Raw genomic sequence first — 19,866 nt, forward strand, 5'->3', positions numbered from 1 at the left:
AAGGCAGTCCAATCGACCCGTTGTCACAGCCTTGTTGCCCCGTTGGTCATGGATAGGTAAGTTGCTGGTCTATTCTGGATTGGAAGCCAGGAGCCAGGACCAGTCCCTGCTTTCCTCTGATGCCATCATTTTCCTTTTTAAGGACAGGATCTGGACCTCCATGATAATGCGGGACCCTGAATTGTGCTTTAAGTTTCCTATTCATAAGGATGGTGCCCCCATCCAGAAAACATGTATCCTTCCTTGGGTTAATGTCAAATGGGACCAAATCATAACTCGGGCATCGCAGGTTATCCCGTTCTTTCAAAACCATGTCCATAACCAGTTTTGATTTAAAAATAATCACCAGTTGCTCTAATCTTGGTTGGTCAGGAAATAAGGTTCTCGCCACATCATTAGACTTGATTCCGTCCAGTGAGGGAATTTCTTGCAGCAGTAATAGAGTGGTTCAATAATGAGGAGCGAGTTTCTGGAATCACGCTTTCTAGTTCAACTGTGAGCGGATCTTCCTGGGTTTTTTGATGGTTCCCCGGCGGAGTGCTACGTGAGCCAATTGGCCCAAGTGTATATCGGTCATATGAAGAACAAGTGGAGAGACTCCTGTGGATGGACTGTGAAGCAGCTACAGTCTCAGACATTGCACTTTGTGGTGGATCTTGAGACAGCCTTGAGGAGGATGACAATCTTTTCCTGAAATATTGCCCAAAATCCTAGGAGGAGCATTGGTAGAAAGTACTGTCGATTTCGTGGGTGCCAAACATCCACCCTCCTGTGGAAATATGGCAGCTCCCCCCACCTGAGAATTGTCCTGGGGTAGTTGTCCCGGGCCGCGTCCAAAGTGGGAGTAACCTGAGGATGTGACCCCAAAGAGCCAGAGGCCCCATTTAGCTGTGTCAGGGCGATCTTAACAGCAGTTTGGGCAAAGAGAGTAATTATAAAGCGTTTTACTCAATTTCTCAGCCCTTTGGTAAGCATATTTTTAGTTTTTTTCTGCAAAGACCCCTGGATTTTTTTTTGAGGGGTGCACATTCCCTGCAAGTAGCGGGTTCCTCGCCGGGGCCATGGCCAGGATCTCTTCAACCGAGACTTCCTTGACTGCGGGTTCCAATGTAACAGGGTGCTTTACTGATGGAATAGTCAAACTTATCTGCTCTAAAGGCCCCGCAGCTGGTGGATCGGCTGGACCGACATCGCTGTACTTGAGGGCCTGTATCCGTAGCTCTGGGACGGCCTTTGCTCATTCAGGCAACAGAACTGGCTGTGAGGTTAATGTAGTAGAATCAGATGAACATGAAGAAAGTCACGGGCTGCCATGTGAATACTGATATTGTCAAATTTGAACAGTAATGATTCTAGGAGTGTTGTATTTATTTTGGTCTCTCTCTGAATACCCTCATAGGGAGAGACCATTATACATAAAACCTGATTGATTTCTGTAAATATTATGTCTTCATCATCCCCTTTGCCTGCCTCCATCTCTTTCATTACTGCTGAAAGTCGCATAGGCGACAGGGGTGTAGGTGAGAGGGCTGGGGATGATGAAAAAGTCTGTACCAGAGGTTTGCCCATTGTGCTGTGGAAAATCAGAACACTCATACATGTCACGGTGTCTACCATAGATCATCTACACAGTTATTGGAGTGGAGGGCGGAAGGATGGACAGTCCCCCACTTCTGAGGTCACACATCATGAGTTCTTTCTTTTGACGTTAAACAGATATTAAGACTCACAGATAATCAGGTCAGCCTTTTGTTGTGTGGCAGTTGTCCAGAGGGTTTCTTTGTCAGATATCCGGAGTCTGGGCCCGTACCCCACTGCCCAACTCCCAACACCTAACAAACTGCGAGCACATTGGGCGTGCTCCGTGCCGGTCTAACGATTCTAAAGGTTGAGTCCACCTCCAGTAGACAGTGAAAACAGACTGCAACACCCCTCATGATGCAGGGACAGCTCCAAAAAATGCTGTGTAGGTAATGGGTAACACACTACATGCACACCACGCATGCTCTGCGCCAGTCTAAGGATTTTAAAGGATGAGTCCGCCTCCAGTACTCCAGTGGCCAATGAAAACAGACTGCAGCACTCCTCATGATGCAGGGACAGCTCCAAAAATGTTGTGTAGGTAATGGATAACACCTAACACACTGCGAGGTTAGGTATTAAAGACCGCTTTTTTACTCAAAGTATCTGTTGTTTACTAAAGAAACAGGTCAGTGAAATCACTGTCTATTAAGCTTCTATTTTCGCAAAGTGTAATGTGATTATTAAAATGTGTAATCAAGTATACATAAATAACTCAATAAAGTATGCAATAATACACATTTAATAACATGCATACACACATAATAAAATGTTCTTTATGGAAGATGTTACAAAGAATTAAATGTAAAGCGCACACACTTCAAATGTATATGGTTAAATGTTTTAATTAATGAAAGAAACACTTTTTTAAAATTTAAAAACATAAATTATGTAATGTACGCAGTGCTATCAGCATGACATTAAGCATACATAAGTCATTATTAAATGTAAGTTATGATAAAAACAGGACACACTTTCAGAAAGCTGTAGTGCCCAATAAATATGCCTTTTTCAATTAACGTAATGTTGCCATTAATGCACTTATAATGTAAAGAATAGTTTTCTAAGCTGTACATTAAATTTAATCTAGGTAAAATATTGTGTTAATTGTATGCTAACAATGTTATACGTACTGTTCAGCGTACACTCCTGTTGAAGCTGTAAAGTGTATGAAGTGTACACACTCGTTAGTCTTATAAATAGTACACTACTGCATACATTCTATTTGACTAACCTGGCTCTAACGCGCATGAACACTACAAGGTCATTGTTAAGGTAAATCAAAATTTACATAAGTGTACATTACTAATATTGTACGTACAGCAGGTGTGAATAGTTGCAAGGACACATGTTAAATACCAAGTGTACCTAATGAATAGCTATTGAGAGCACAATAGCAGTGCATCGGTACACTGGTATGCCAGTGTAAATACTGTGCACACTTTAATGCAGTCATATAAACCGTCATTTGCTTCATACAGTTTTACTGTATTAGGCTGCAATGCTCACAGTGAGACTAGCCACACTGGCTTCTCTCACACCCAAGCTCGGATGCACAGCATGCCTGGCCTTCTTTGTGTGGGATTGCCTAGAGTCTTGTAGGTTTGTTGTTTGTTTAATTTAAAGCAAAACAAGCCCCCTCTGACAGCGCTTCCCATAGGCAGCACACAAACTTCGCAGGGCCCCCAGACGTGCTGCAATACTGAGCCTGTTATGTAATTTGCACTTGTTTGCAAGGCCCGAGTGCTAGGAGGCGCGATCACAGAGGGAGGAGAAAATGGATGCAAAACCGTGTTTGTTCCTGGAAAGGCAAATTGAAATTAAAAGGAAGCATGTTTTTCTTTTGTTTTAATCTCAAAGTCAGTAATACATTAGGTGTTGGCGAGCGGGACAGCGCAGCCCACAGGCCCGCTGCTTAGCAACCCCTGCCCAAGAGCCTAACTAATGTAACTATTTTGCCCTGTATTTGCAGAACACTTTATAAAGCTCTCTCAGTGGCACCTGTGGGGGCTTTGCTGCTTGGGGTGCGCTGGATGCAGGCGCACTGATGTGGAGTGTGGCTTGGTGAAGTGTTAGCATGCAACTTGCAAAATTAACAAGTGCTGCCTACTTCAAAGTGGAAAGGCCGCCTCATTACCTAAGCTCCGATTGGGGGTGTGAGGGGACAGACCAAAGCTGTTTGCATTCAGAGAAGTAGGGAATTCTTGAAGGTGAATGCTACAAAACAGCTCAGCAGATTGGATTACTGTTGGGGAGATATGTTTGGACCTGCCTGTAATCTTGTGTCTTTTTCCCCAATTACTGCTGCTAAATGTGCTGTAAAATGTGTTGTTTCGACCTGGAGAAGGGTACAGCTTCTATGCTTTGTTCGTTGCAGGAATTTCTGCCCCTCATAGGAAAAAATTGAAGTGTGGTTCTACCGCACTAGCAAAAATCAAAATGTGGCTCCCCTGTTTGTAGCTTCCAGCAGACTGTTTAAATAGCTTGCATTACTGGCCAATTTCGTCAGTGACAAAGGTGCCCCAGGAACGTAGAGTGCTGATTCCAACTGCCTAGATGTTAATTGTATGGCATTTAGAGGTCCAAACTCCCACGACTGAGGATAAAGCACCTAATAAGTCATTACAATCCGACAGCATGGGGGCTTAAAATGTGTCATTAGAGTTGCACGACTGCCTGATCCTCAGAACACACAAGACAGATAATAAACTGCTGGGTAAGTCATTTTTAATAAATAAATGAAAGAAAATGGAAACAATTTCTCCAACATTTTGCAATAACACTGTGCAATTGTATTAACTTTCCCGCCTATGCATACTTGCTAACATTCCCCTTTCTAATCTGTATGTGCTTATTGGCTCCTCAATTTTTCTCTGCAGAGTGCTGATTCCAACTGCCTAGATGTTAATTGTATGGCATTTAGAGGTCCAAACTCCCACGACTGAGGATAAAGCACCTAATAAGTCATTACAATCCGACAGCATGGGGGCTTAAAATGTGTCATTAGAGTTGCACGACTGCCTGATCCTCAGAACACACAAGACAGATAATAAACTGCTGTGTAAGTCATTTTTAATAAATAAATGAAAGAAAATGGAAACAATTTCTCCAACATTTTGCAATAACACTGTGCAATTGTATTAACTTTCCCGCCTATGCATACTTGCTAACATTCCCCTTTCTAATCTGTATGTGCTTATTGGCTCCTCAATTTTTCTCTGCATTCTAGGACTTGCAGTGCACCTTTTCTAATGCAAATAGTGCAACCACAACTCCCACAATACAAACAAAAGAACCATCATTTAATAAGCAACTACACATTACAATGTATCACATTCACAAGTATGCATGTACTGACAACATAACAAACCTTCACACAAGTGCCACTTTTTACTTTCACGTACAGCCTTCCAAAAAGGACAGCTTTTTAAACGCTCAGCATTGTCCATTTTGAATTGTATAAAAAATGTCACTATTTCTTGCTTCGGCCCCGTTAGGCATACTTATCACGGGACCACTGGCCACATTAGCAACACTGCCAGTGCCCCCGTGTCCCCATTCCTGTAGAGTCCTATGCGACTCCACAGGAATAGGGACTAACATTTTCCGGCACTTGACCTTCCAGGCCAACAGGGCCTGTAATGTCATGGTGGCACCGGGAAGTTAGCTGCCAAAAAATGATTAGGAATCTGGTGGCAACCCATCTGCAGCAACGGCATGGTTACCACCATACTCATAATAAGGCCCAATGTTATTAACTCTTCTTCTCAATAACTCCTCCTACATTCATAAATAATATTTTCTTGTACTAAAATTACTTCACCATTACCATACATACCCACTCATTTTCTTCTTTCGCAATTGCAGTGAAGAAGAACCTCCTGGAAGACAACAACCTGAAGAAAACTACTCTTCATATCCTACAAAGTAAGTGTAATAGTGTATTAGTATTCTTTCTGTTACCCATACAGTAAAGTGTAGCCACGTAGTAGCCTACAAAATTCCTTTCAGACCAACAACATTTATTTCACTCTTATTCATTGCAGCTCTTTGTATTCTCATCTGAACACCAGTATCAAAACACCCACTATTATCCTGAAAACATCGTAATGTCCTTACTTATTCACTCACACTACCACTCTCTTACACACTAACCCAAGCCCTTCACACATCCACACACACAGCTACTCTTACAACCGTCCCAACCACAACTAGCTACCCATTGCACAATCACACAGCCCTCTATCTATGTCTTCCCCATATTCACACACTCATTCACAATACACACAAATATATTTCACAACTTTCAAACCCACATTTTCCTTTTGTCTCTGAACAGAATGCCTACTAAAAAGCAACTTGGTAGAAAACAAAGACAAAATCGAGCAGATAAAAGTAAAAGCATGCCAAATACTCATCCACCTCTAGCAGAATGTATAGCAATTATTCAAACAAAATTGCTAACACAGTCAGTCAGCAAACCTGAACAAGCTACCACTAACACCTATAGGGCCCCTCTTCCAAAAAAAAAACATGTATAAAGAAAAATACAACTGCTAATGACCCTACCACTATATCTAAAAGGAGAAATTAAACACTCCTAGCACACCCATTTAGTAGTAATTGGTGTTTAGACTGACTCATATTTTTTTTTGTGGTTTTCTAAGGTAGTGTGTTTGAGATAGAATTAAAAGTGCAGAGGAGAGAAAGACAACCTTGACAACTAGGTTGTACTACATAGAAGTACAACAAAAAAAGTTCCAAATTAGGGAACTCACATCCCCTGCACACTATCCTATGTCTGGAAAACCAGACCAATAACTTGTCTAGTATAGAATAATTTTCATTCAACAGTGGTCAGTATTATATAATCTCACATATATATGTGATGACTTGTCATTGAACAATTTTCAAGAATAACATTACAATCAGATTTTTGTCACAAAATAATCTTCAATTTATTCGTGATGATGCTACCAAGGGGGCCCAACGCGTTTCGAGTGCCAATCACTCTTCACCAGGGGCATGTGATTATCTAAAGAGGAAGTATATATAACATTCTGTTGGGATGAATGATAATCAACCCACACATACAATTCTGTGCCATTTCAAGCTTTACAAGGTTTGCAGAAAGAAACTGAAACTCAATAGTTAAATCATGTTGTCAATTGGATCCAACAAAGTTAATTACATCCATTGCCTATTTTGCATACTCCTTAGTTCAAGAAGAATGCTGCGACTAACTAGGTATCAGTCTATTACACTTAGTTTGTGTCTGTTCATCATTCACAGACCATCTTTAAAGTTGCTGAAGAGGTTTACAAAGAATAGCATGCTAAGGGGATAGTATGAAAAAAGTTTAACCTTGTGTTTTTAAAATTAAAAGGAATCTTCTTGTCTAGTCGGTAGTTGACCGTCTCTTCGTATTAAAGTTCCAAAATCTGACCATGATCAAGACGGGTAGTCCCTGCTGCCCCAATCTCAAAATATAGCGACCTAAATGGTAAATCAAAGTAAAGGCATGCTTAGGGGACATGGATCTAGTAATTTAATGTCAAAATGGAAAATATTGAACATGTAGAATTTACAGTTCTAGATGCAACCGATCTGAAATGTATTCTGTAGTCACGGGTAGGGGTCACATGTTCGTCAAATATGGGTCTGCAAGGTAAAAAAGCCCAGTACATCCTAACGAGATGTCCATAAAGATTTGAAAGTCTGTTAGAGAAGGTCTTTAAATAAAGAAGAGGGGGAGAAATACAGGAGATTAGAACCAATTCTCAAAAGGAGCAAATGGTATCATCCGTACCGCCATGCAAAATAACCAAATCCCAAGTGGTTTGGACAGCAGCAGGGTTTTTTAAAAAAAATAGCCACAGCTCTGGTTGTGGAGGTAACTTACTTCAATGGCTTGGTTGTATCTGCGTGGTATTCCATTTAAGAGAGCCCGAGCGGGGACGCCTACCGCCATTGTGCTACTTGCGGCTTTTATTTACATTTGAAGGTGATGACGTCATCCCGCACATGCGCTGGTGATGTCATTCGTGAGTATGAACAAACGGGTGATGAAAAAAAGGCTTAGTACACGGTTCCTTGCCATGGCCGTGTAGTACATGATTAATTCTAATCTGCATATGACAAGGACGTCACTTAGAGTGTTATAAATAATAATGAGTCCTAATGACGTGGCCACGCGCATGCGCGTGTGACATCATCGGGAGAGGATGGACCTCTAGAAACAAAAGAACAGAAATCGAGTGTCTGTTTAAATGGTAAGGAACCCAAAAACATGAGTCTAGCCACTACGTCAAATCGTGGGGAGTATGTGTCATGATTCCTGCCCCTCATGTCCCCAGTCCTCCAAGATGTCAGGCTGGAGCCAGGCCACGATCACCTACATGGCCCTCCAGGGCCTCTCCATCCCTCCAAAGACCCACTTAAAGTCAGACCTGGCGCTTGTGGCACCAGACTCACTCACTTCCATAGGATAACATTGGGATTGGACTTATAGTGCATTGATGGGGACAAGATGGATGCCCCCACATATTTCGGTTCCCAGAACTCCATGTGCAGTCTAGTCTTTTGGGTGTGGTTCAGCCCAGAGACACCTGGGATATCCAGAGACTATTTAAGCCACACCCAGGCTGAGAAACATGCTTTGTGTTTTCTGCACCTGCAGCGTGACACTCACCGTGTTCGGATCGGTCTTCAGTAGGCCTGCATCATTCTTCTGCGCTCAGCTCCTGCAAGAACAAGAACACCGTTAGGAACAGCCTTACCTTGCGGCGCTTCTGCCCATCATTCATCGCTCCTTCTGTTCTGCGGGCATCTTCGGCGGTGTAATTCCCATCCCGGCACACCACTCCCTAAGAAAACGGGAAAAGAACAGAGAAAAGGCATTAGTAAGCATTCTGCAAATCTTCACTTATTTTTAAATACTGTACGAGCTTCAAACGCTTACCGCTCTGGGGGAACTCTGTCTGTGGAACTTCTCATCCATCTACAAGAGGGAAAAAACAGTCCAGGTTAGTGTGGAAACATCTAGAGGCGCCGCATACCGCGCTTACCCACCGCATTTGTTCTTCATAACCAGCATCCATGCTGAAAATGCCGCGACACCTAAAAGACACAGAAAAAGAACTCAGTTCAATGCAAATACAAAAGGGGTGCATCGCGCACCGCACTCTCACTCACCTTCAGCGCTACTCATCTCAGCAGCACGCCGCCATCCCTGGACGCCGGCCATCATCTAAGGAAGGAAAGGAACGAAGTTAGAGAACTGTTCAAAAGACTCATTATACTTACCTGTCGGACTCTTGCCATTGAAGTAACTAGGCAGCAACGAGCCTGCATCAATCAACGCGCCCCTGTGCTAAAAGCAGGACGGAGAGCAAACTATCCAAGAAAACAAGGTGAGCTGTGGATCAAAGAGAAGGGTTGGACCCCGGGGAAGAAGGGGTTCATGCACACAGAGACAATAGGGAGTTAAACTCTACCAATCCTGTGTTTCAGGCCCAGTCTCCAGTCGAATAGCCTCCAGGGAAGGGTTCAAGGTTGTAAGAGGTCAGAACAGGCTGAGTGACGTCCCTGTGGATACCAGGTGAGTGTTACAGTATGATCTATAAGCTCAATAGAGCTGTAGTCCAGAATTTATAAACATCACATGGATGTAGTTAAATAACCCTAAGTTGTAGATACTATGCTTTAGTAGCGTGCTCAGGATGTAATGCGTCTGGCAATCGCCTATTGGTTGGGGGTTATGTTAGAGTAACAGAAGATGTTAGTAATTCTCTGGACTGCTACAAAACGGAGAGGAGACCGTTTTCAAAGGCCAGGAGATGCAAGTTATCATGTTGAGGTTCATGAATTAATGGCAAAATATGTATGACTGAATACTTAAGTCACAATTAGATGTAGTTGTGCATTTACATGTTATGCCAAAACTCAACCTGAGTATCTCATGAAATTTGTTACTCAATTGACTACACATAGTCAGGGGGTGATACGGTGCCACCTTAACAATTTCACAATGATTTCACAATGATCAATTAGTCTATAGTGTTGTATGTCCACAAAAACATTAGTACAGCACTTAATCACGAGCCTGTCCCAAGTGGGGTTCACAATTTTTAACAGGATCAACTAATTTGATTTTATTATATTACGTATGATCTCAGAGGTCAAGAAGGAAAGGTAGAGAGTGAGTATTTAGAGGAATCTATGCTCAAGATGTGTCTCAAAGAAATGGTCCTAAGTAAAAGTCCTCATTGAGGCCAAGTGGTTCCATAGCATCCAGTTTGTGTATCCACAGACGTTCCCTCTGTGAGAGTAATTTGGGTACATTTTGGGTAAATTTTGAGTCATACTTCCCACGATTTGACATAGTGGCTTTGGGTTCCTTACCATTTAAACAGACACTCAATTTCTGTTCTTTTGTTTCTAGAGGTCCATCCTCTCCCGATGACAATGAGATCCAGATTTTTAGATAGATACCTTTGCGAACTTCTGTGAAGGTGAATTGATTCACACAAGCAGAACAGAACCATATTTCAATTAATAGGCTTATAAACAAGAACAGAAAAACCCAATTGCCATACATAGTAATGGACATGGGTATGAAATGCTAGAAAACACCATTATGGCACAAGAAACCCTCATTGAAAAAACATCCCCAACAAACTTTCAATCAACTGTTCCTTTCACCCAACCAATCAGTCCAGTCTACAAATGGCCGTGCAGCTCAATGTGTAAGGTACTGCAATAATCATTCAAATCTTTACGAAAATCACTATGTGAAAGTAAAAGACAAAATTAGAATAAAAACTTTACAAACCATGGACTCCTGTCCAGCGCACAACTACACTACACTGGACTGCGAGGACATTCATTAGCCTGCATTTCGGGACCTGCTTGCAAAAGCACCTTCACCACATCAAAATGTTAGCAACACACCATTCCACTATAGGGAATCTTCTGCAGAGACTGTACTATGCAAAAAGTCCTGCTTTAGAACTGCAACATGTTAATAACATGCTCCTACACGGGATAGTCAAAGAACTCCTTCAACAAATAGAACACACCAAAGTAAATATTTTGGAAGTGAAGATGACTTAGAAAATTCAGTAACTTTAGAGAACATTAGCGAAAAACGTACAAACACCAATCTTCTAATAAACACATACAAAAAAGAAATAGCAAAGTTTAAAGGCACATCTGCTGAAGTACCAAACCAAGTATGTGTGTGTTGTCACAGAACTTTTTATAAAAAGAGCAGAAAAACTGTAGATATGACTTACAAAATAGAAGACAATGAGGAATCCCAATGGTTCTAATTAGCTTTATATCTCATGACAGAAAATAAATACAAAATAAGTGACCCCTCAATAATTTGCACATACTGCAATACAAAGCTTTATAATAACCAAATGCCTTCACGTGCTGTCACTAATAACTTCAAAAACCTCTCTAACAGTTTAATGTATATGAGAGAATTATAATCCAAACAGTACACCCATTTCAAGCTATAATACGCCTCCAACCCAAAACAGCCAAATTGCCTCCTTTTGAAGTACTAAAAGGCATTTGTCGCAAAGTAGTATATTTGCCATTAGATCTCAATAAAAATGTAGAAACTCTAGGAGTGCAACAGCCAATAGATCAATCTTTGATTATCCTAGTTAATGGCGAACCAACAAAAAACAAAATAATTTGGCAACAACTAGTAGAATTTAAGTTAGAAAAGACATTCAATATCTAAAAAAAACTGAGTACTACAAAGATATAAACATTGAACAAAACTTAAGAGAAACCACCCAAATAATTCAGTATTCATCTCCAACTTGCCAATTTGAACTTGTATATCCTATTACTGAATCCAATATTTTAGATCAGCATACAATTCACCCACTACACTCCGAAGACACAATAGAGGATACATTAGAAACATATCAAATGCGTTAGGCCAAAGGATCTCCAATCAGCATATGGGAGAAAAGTGTAGAAGCACGTGTCTTTCCTCTACTCTTTCCTAAAGGAAAAGGGGGACGATATGATGAAAGATCCACACAAATAACAGCATCAGAATATCACTCTTTACGGATGTATTCTGAAGACCCCAGATTCAGACAAAATGTTGAATACATATTCCACCTCCTGTTCGAAAGTAAACTAGCAACTCTATGTTACGGAGTTGCACACACATTGAAAACAGGCTCCAATTTTTTAAACATGCGTGCTACCCAACTACTTCAAAAGATGAAAAACAAAGATGAGGTTTTACAGTCAAGTACCACAAACCTCTTGGCAAACATGCGTGGTACAAAAGAATATTGGTTCCGATGTCACGATGATGTACGGTGTATGCTAAGGAACTTCGGCCAACCCACATGGTTTGTTACTTTAAGTTGTGCAGAATATGCATGGGATGACTTGCAGGACTTGCTATGCATAGAAAACCAAAACAAAGAAGGAATAGACATAAAAACACCAGAAGAACTCTGCTCTCTTAACCCTGTAAATGTATCCAGATACTCTCACCACTGCTTTATTGCCATGCTGCACTTCATCTGTAATAAAAATATCCCTCCCGTCGGATAAGTGGAACACTTCTTTTGGAGAAAAGAATATCAATCCAGAGGAGCACCACACATTTACATGCTTTTGTGGATAAAAGATGCTCCTAAATTTGGTCATGACAGGGATGCCACTATTTTGTAGTTTATTCACAAATACATATTCTGCGGCATCCCTTAGAAAACCACACATACAGGGCTATGTACACAAATCTTACGCCAAATGCCGCTTTGGTTTCCCTAGACCAGTTTCAGCAAAAGAACAAGTAAACCGCTTCATGTCTTCTGTTAGACACAGTGTAAAAGGCAAATCGCCTAAAAACACATACAGACTTAAAAGTACATCAATGATTACAATGCAAGCATTGCCCTCTTGTGAAATGCAAACATAGATATACAATATACAGCAGATAATTCCAATGCTGTTGCAAGATATGTCACAGCCTACCTAACCATCACTGAGAAAACAGAGCTAAAAGACCTCTGGGATGACCTATCATCTGACAAAACACTGTCACAAAAATTGCACAGCTTTGGCATAAAAATGCTGTCCCATAGAGAATGTGGATTCTACGAAGCTGCAGACCATTTAACAGGCACAGCCTTATATGGCAATTCTGAACACATAGGGCCTCATTATGAGTTTGCCGGTCCTGGAACTACGGTATCGGTAAACTTGCTGGTAGCGTAGTTCCCGGACCGGCAAACTACGAGTTGTGCTTGCGGTGCCTTGCGGACCTGGCGGCAGAAAGGCACAGCACAGCATGTCGGATGCACAGGCACAGTTATAAACGATGCCTGTGCATCCGACTACCCCATCCGACCTCCCCATGGGAATGGGGAGCATCTTTTTTCCGGTGCCTGCAAATGGGCAATTACCGGGTCTGGCGGGCCGGAATGCCCCGGTAATTGCCCATTCGCGGGCACCAGAAAATATTGCAAGTTTGGCGGCAGAACAGAAGTACTGCTTTGGAAAACAAGTGCCTTTACCACATAGCCCAAAATTTCTCCTACAAAAATAATGTGAAGCAGATGAAAAATGCAGAAAATACATGCTCTCAGCTTGTGAAGGAAGCCTCATCAAACTTACCAAACCCAGCCTAATTAATCATATGAAATTTTCATTTAAAACTCCTCAACATAGATAACTTTACTACATGGCCCTACTGAAACTTTTTGAACCATGGAGAAAAGAAGAGGATTTATTAGGTAACCATGACTCATTTGAAGCTGCATTCAATGCAAATGAAAGCAGTATAACAAATGTCAATTTCAAGCAATACAAAAACATGTTGGACAATGAATGCCCACAAGAGGAAGAAGTTCAAGCACAACTAAATGAAGACACTCCTGAGGGCAGTCAACCTTGTGTTACAGGAAGCCAAAAACCACTTGGAGAGCCACTCATTGTAAATGAAGCAGAATTAGCCATGGCTGAAGTAGAGAACGCCATGTATCAATATGAGCAATCAGAAGAAAACTTGTCAGTGCGGAAATCACAGCTAAATGATCATCGGTTGAAGCGTGAATGTAAAACTTGTAGCTGTCAAAATTATAAACCCCTACTACTCTATGTAAGTGGTAAAGCTGGTTCTGGAAAAATGTTCTTAATTAAAATCATCAGCAAATTCCTACAAAAGTTAACAAACAACCAACTTTCAGCTGTTGTAACAGCCCCCAAAGGTTTAGCTGCCTACAACATAGGAGGTGTTACTTTTCACCGACTAGTGCTCCTTCCAGTAGAACACCAAAACAAATTAGAGTACTACAAACTATCAACCGAAGCTGCTACTGAAGTATGCAGGATTCTGAAACAAATGAAAATGCTCCCAATAGATGCGGTAAGCATGGTTTTTCAACCTAATGTTCACCTCAGATTCCAAGAAGTCCTTAAAGCGGACTACGAAGAACTCTTTGGAGGAAAACACGTGATTGTTTTTGGAGATCTCCTACAATTAACACCAGTGAAAGGTGAACCTATTTTGAAAATCTTAGGACACAAACAGTGGCAACACACTTGGCAGCATAGGAAATGTAAATCTCTGGCAACATTTCGAATAAAGAGAACTAGCTCAAAACATATTAGACAGTCGACATACCTCACCTATGCTTACATTTTAAAAAGCATTAGGACTGGTCTTCTTTCTAAAGATGAACAATTTATCTTAAATAGTAGACTCATCCATGAGCTATATGGGCATGACACATCTGCTCCTGACATGTCATGGAACAATTAGCACAAAAAAAACGTAAAATGTATGTTCTTAATGCCAACCCTAGCAAGCTGTACGCTCCAAGCTGTACGCAATTCAATGAGACAATGTTAAAAAAACAAATGCAACCAATAGTGTAAATTGCTATGCAAAAGTAGCAATCAATCTTCTGTTCCAATTGCCACCAATTGTTCAAAACATTTACTTGAACGGATCAGACCAGTTGTGTTTACAAATGCTCGTCGTTCATAGACATGCAACAAATAATCCTGACAACACTTACAGTGTCTCAGGAATAAGGCAAGAATTGGACTACTGTGCAGAAATGGTAAAATTCACCATAAACACACAAGAAGATTCACAATAAGTTCTAATGTACTTACTGCAAGTACTGTAAATCAAAAACATACCTATAAATTAAATCTTCCAGATTTCATACACGTGGAAACATACATGCACTCTGCAACCATGTTGCACAAGAGCACATCCCTAATGAACGATTTGTGTATGTATCTATACCAAATTGTGAATCCATTCCATTTCATCAGCTGGTTGCGAAATGCAAATCATGCCATATTATGCACTTTTTGCAATTCAGACAAGCGCTCCACCTTGCACATAAACTCACATAGCCAATATGTAATGCTAATGCTTTTAAGGTACAATGCAAATGGTACCAAAAACAACTGCAAGCTTACTAGCTTCACACACGGGCAAGTATCTCTTGGCAAGAAAACCTTCCCAACAGTAGGCATAATCTACCACACTGGTGTCACAACCACTGCAGGTCACTATTCTGCATAGATTTAAAAAAATATATGGTTGGTTTGAATGCAATGACACTTCCATTACTCTAAAACAGAGATTACCAGCAAATCTAACAAATGCCTACTTAATATTCCTTAAACCTAAATGTTGTTACTGACCTGTGAAACTATCAACAGTTAGTGCACTTTAAACATTCCCTTAAGTACTGCACACTTCAAACAAACATACTGTGAAATTGAAATTCACATAAATGTAGTACGTTTTTGTTAATGCTGTACAGATTTTTTCCCAATGACCCAATGATTTTGCAAACAGAAACAACTGTGCAAAACACACAGTAATGTTGTTTCAATCATAGTCCTTAGAATGCACTGCTTATGATGGTCTACAAGGTTTAGTCATTGGCCTGTAGAACTATCAACAGTTAGAATGTGCCAACTGGTATCTAACTGCAGCCATGCTAATGCAATGCTTCTTTGAAATAGCATAATAGTTAGAATACACCAACAGGTATCGAACTGCTTCAAAAAATACCCTTCAGAACTATAACACTATCAACAGTTAGAATACAGCAACTGGTATCTAACTACAACTATAGTACTGCAATGCTGTTTTTGAAATGCAAAACAGTTTCAATATGCCAACAGATATAAATGTAGTACGTTTTCTTTTAATGCTGTATAGATTTTTTCCCAATGATTATGCAAACAGAAAAAACAACTGTGCAGAACACACAGTAATGTTGTTTTAAACATAGTACTTAGAATGTACTGATTATGAGGGTCTACAAAGTTTAGTCACTGACCTGTAGAACCATGAACAGTTAGAATATACCAACTGGTATCTAACTGAATCTATAGTACTGCAATGCTACTTTTGAAAACCAAAATAGTTAGAATACACCAACAGGAATCGAACCTGCTTCAAAAAATACCCTTCAGAACTGTAAAACTATCAACAGACTATGCCAACTGGTATCTAACGGCATCCATAATGCTGCAATGTTACTTTTGAATAGCAAAATAGTTTGAATGCACCAACAGGAATCGAATTGCTTAAAAAAAAACCGTTTGAACTATAAAATTATCACCAGTTAGAATACGCCAACTGGTATCTATATAACTGCAATGCTGCTTTTGAAATGGAAAACAGTTTCAATACGCCAACAGATATCTAAGTACTTCAAAAATTCCTTTTTAAAAAAAAAGAGTCCAACAGCACTTTTGAAAAGCAAAACAGTTACAATACACCAACAGGTATCTAACTACTTCAGAAATACCCTTTATTTCACTTTATTGCAAATATACCATTACGATTCTTCCTACTGAAACACTGCTTGTAACAACAAATACACTTATTTGTGCACCTTAAACATCCCCTTAAGTGCTTGAGTACTGCACGCTTCAAACAAACATACTGTGACACATAACACCAAATAAACAAATGTAGTAGTTTTTTTTAAAAATCCTGCATGGATTTCTTTCCCAATGATTATGCAAACAAAAACAGCAACTGTGCACAATGCACAGTAATGTTGTTTCAAACATAGTACTTAGAATGTACTGATTATCAGGGTCTAAAAAGTACATGCATATGTGAAATTGTACAATGAGACATTGTAAACTATCCTACCTAAAATGTTATACTGTGTTTATTTCAAAGAAAAAGAAGCAAAGATTTTCTCCTTCATTATCATGTACAACAAACTCAACCTGTATCTCCCAATGGTACAGTAATCATGTACTTCAATTATATTGTGTCACCATATTACTAATACCTTTTACTGCCCACACATACTATCATTTACAATTACTATACACATATTATTATAATGGTTGTATCCAATTGCCGGATTCAATTTCTGTAGACATATTATTATAATGATTGTGGCAGGTGGCCAGATTCTTGGGTGCATGGCCGTATTATGCTGTGGTGGTTGTGTACAGTGCCAAGATTCTTGGGTGCACCACAACTTGTCCTGAACCTCCCAATTCAAATAACATCTGCAGACATCGAAATGGACCGCCAACCCTATATTTCACCTATGCAAATATCCCCATATCATCTAGATTCCACTCCCCTATCCTGACGAAGCCCTCTTGCAGTCACAAAATAACCCCAAATGTGTTTCTCAAGCTGCCTGGCCAAGACTCTGTCCGCGGACTACCACGTTGGCCATGTAAAGCCACGCCACTCGTACGCTCTTCTTCCACCTAAGAAAAGAGCCCCATATTATCTTTTTATCAATTCCCCACCTTTCCCAGCTCCTCTTTCCAACACCAAATGACCCAATATGTGTTTTCCAGACTTTTTCCCCACTGCGCTGTCCGCGATCAGTTGCAGCTGTCCACCGATACAACATGGCAGGCGTTTCAGGAAATATAACGCACCTCATGCTTTTCACCATCCGATCACCGGACGCATCTGATGTCCGCAGACATCACGTCGGCCCATGGACCAATCGTAGCCCCGTCCGCGGAGCGAACAGGGAAGTGAGTCCACGGACCGAACCCAGATATCACTATTTTCTTTACCTACTTTTGGCCCATTTTAAAGAAAACTACTGGACGGATTTACACCAAATTTACAAAAGCACACTTTCAGGGACCAAGTAGCCGCTCCTGCTGCAAATTTGGTGAAAATCCGTCCATTGGTTTGGGCTGTAGGCGTCAGCAAAAAAATGTTTCCATTGCTTCTATGGGAAAAACAGAAATATTGTGACCCCCTCCAACTTTGCCCCCCCACCCCCTTGAAGAAGCCTTGCCAGGTAAATTCAGACGGCGCCATATACTTTTTTTTGTTGCAAAGTTTGGTAAGGATTCGTCCAGGGGGAGCAAAGTTATAAGCCACCCAGAAAGTGCTCTTCCTATGGGTTGAGCAACTAAACCATAACTACAGGGCCTCTACCAAAGGCCCTCTAAAATGTATATATATATATATATATATATATATATATATATATATATATATATTTTATTTGTACAAAAATTGGTTTCAAACAAACCATGCACAAAATACTTACATAAACATATAACACATATCTCATGAATTACAAACATGATTACTCCAAACTAAAAAAAAACACATTCTGAACATCAAAACATCATTCCGAAGGCTGCCTATTTCATAATTCATACTATGGCCCGATTAGGACCCTTCTTAAGACAGAAGAGACAGACTCCAAGACAAGTATCCTAAATCACTAAGATCCTCATAATTAAAATCATGATTCATTACAATTAACCACTGCCATGAAAACAGGACTCGATGGCCAATCATAAACGTTCAATAACGCCAATATCCTTTATAAAATGCAGAAGTGTGATGATCAGAGCTATTGAAGAAGTATTGTCCTGTACTATTACTTTGTAGGAGTGTTTTGCCTCCTGACCGCCTGCTCCTGAGTGCTCTGATAGACCCGACAGCAGCACTGCGAGCACTGCTCTTGCCGCCAATTTTGCTTCCTGGAGGGGGCAGAGCCCAACGTTGACACGTGACGGATCACGTGACATCAACCACTCACAAATTGCCGGCCCAACCACACTTGCGGCGTTAAGCCCTGGAGGCTCTAAGAGCTGGAGCTTCTGTTTAGCTGTTTGGCTGTGACCTGTGTCCTCGTCCTCTGGGCAGTTTATCGTCTCGTTGTGGTAGTGTGAGTACCTCAAGACTGGGAATCTAGACTGCCCTACGGGCTGCTCTAAGCACCTTAAGTCATCAGGGTGAGTGAGGAGAGTCGGACTCTGGCAGCTCCTCAAGCTGTCGGGCGTTCCTTACCCTGTGACATTGTTAACACGCTACCTACTAGAATACATGCCGATTTGCAGGATTTGTGTTTTTTTTAATGCTCATATATCAGTACCTATTTGATATCTTATAATACAGCCCTGCCTCCGCTTTTCCTCCGATTTTCCTATTTTTTTAATCTATATTTGTTTGTTTTAAAGTATTTTAGTGGTAGTATTTATTGACTATTCATCTACTTGTTCAATTTAGCTTCCACTTTTATTCAGTGCATTTTTTTACATTTTCCAGTTCCTTCTCCTCATATTTTATTTTTTGCTTGTGATAGTGATATTATTTATATATTGGTGACACTTTGACCTTGTTGACTAGAGAAACGTTTCCTCTGCTGGTACCCTTTTCTACCGGCCTTTGAGTCCCCAGTGTAGTCCTCCTTTTGGATGACACGTAAGGGTCTCAGGAGTCAGTCAGCTATGGAGGCTACTTTGGACTCTTTGCAATCTGCTGTGGAGGTTCACTCATCTGATTCCAAAGAAGCCACTCTCCCTCTGAATCTCTTTTTTGCCTCTCTGGGTAGGCCCCCTATCACACAAGCGCTTGACTCTCTGGACTCCACCGTTCTGAAAAGCACTGTTCATGCTCAAATTCACTCTCAAGATAGGAGTGAGGTTTTTAACACAATGGGCATCATTCCACGTATCTCAGTGGATAATATCTGTATTTCCAATGGAATCCATGACATATCCATTGATGCTCAGGAAGAACGTTTAGCAGCTACTCTAGCGATGAACCTGGATGATGGGGGTAGCTCTTTTAGGGCGAGACCTTGTTTTGATCAATCGAATAATGATATGGTGAATGCTAGCCATCTGATTCCCATTTCTTCACACTCAAATTTGCCTCTGTCTAGTCCCAAGGCGGATGGTTCTGGCCCTAACTCTATAAAAGTATCTGTTGCCCCTAACGCTGCTATTGCCCCACAATCTTCTCTA

The sequence above is a fragment of the Ambystoma mexicanum genome, chromosome 6p (assembly GCF_040938575.1).
Source record: "Ambystoma mexicanum isolate Mex_15411 chromosome 6p, UKY_AmexF1_1, whole genome shotgun sequence".
Classification (NCBI taxonomy): domain Eukaryota; kingdom Metazoa; phylum Chordata; class Amphibia; order Caudata; family Ambystomatidae; genus Ambystoma; species Ambystoma mexicanum.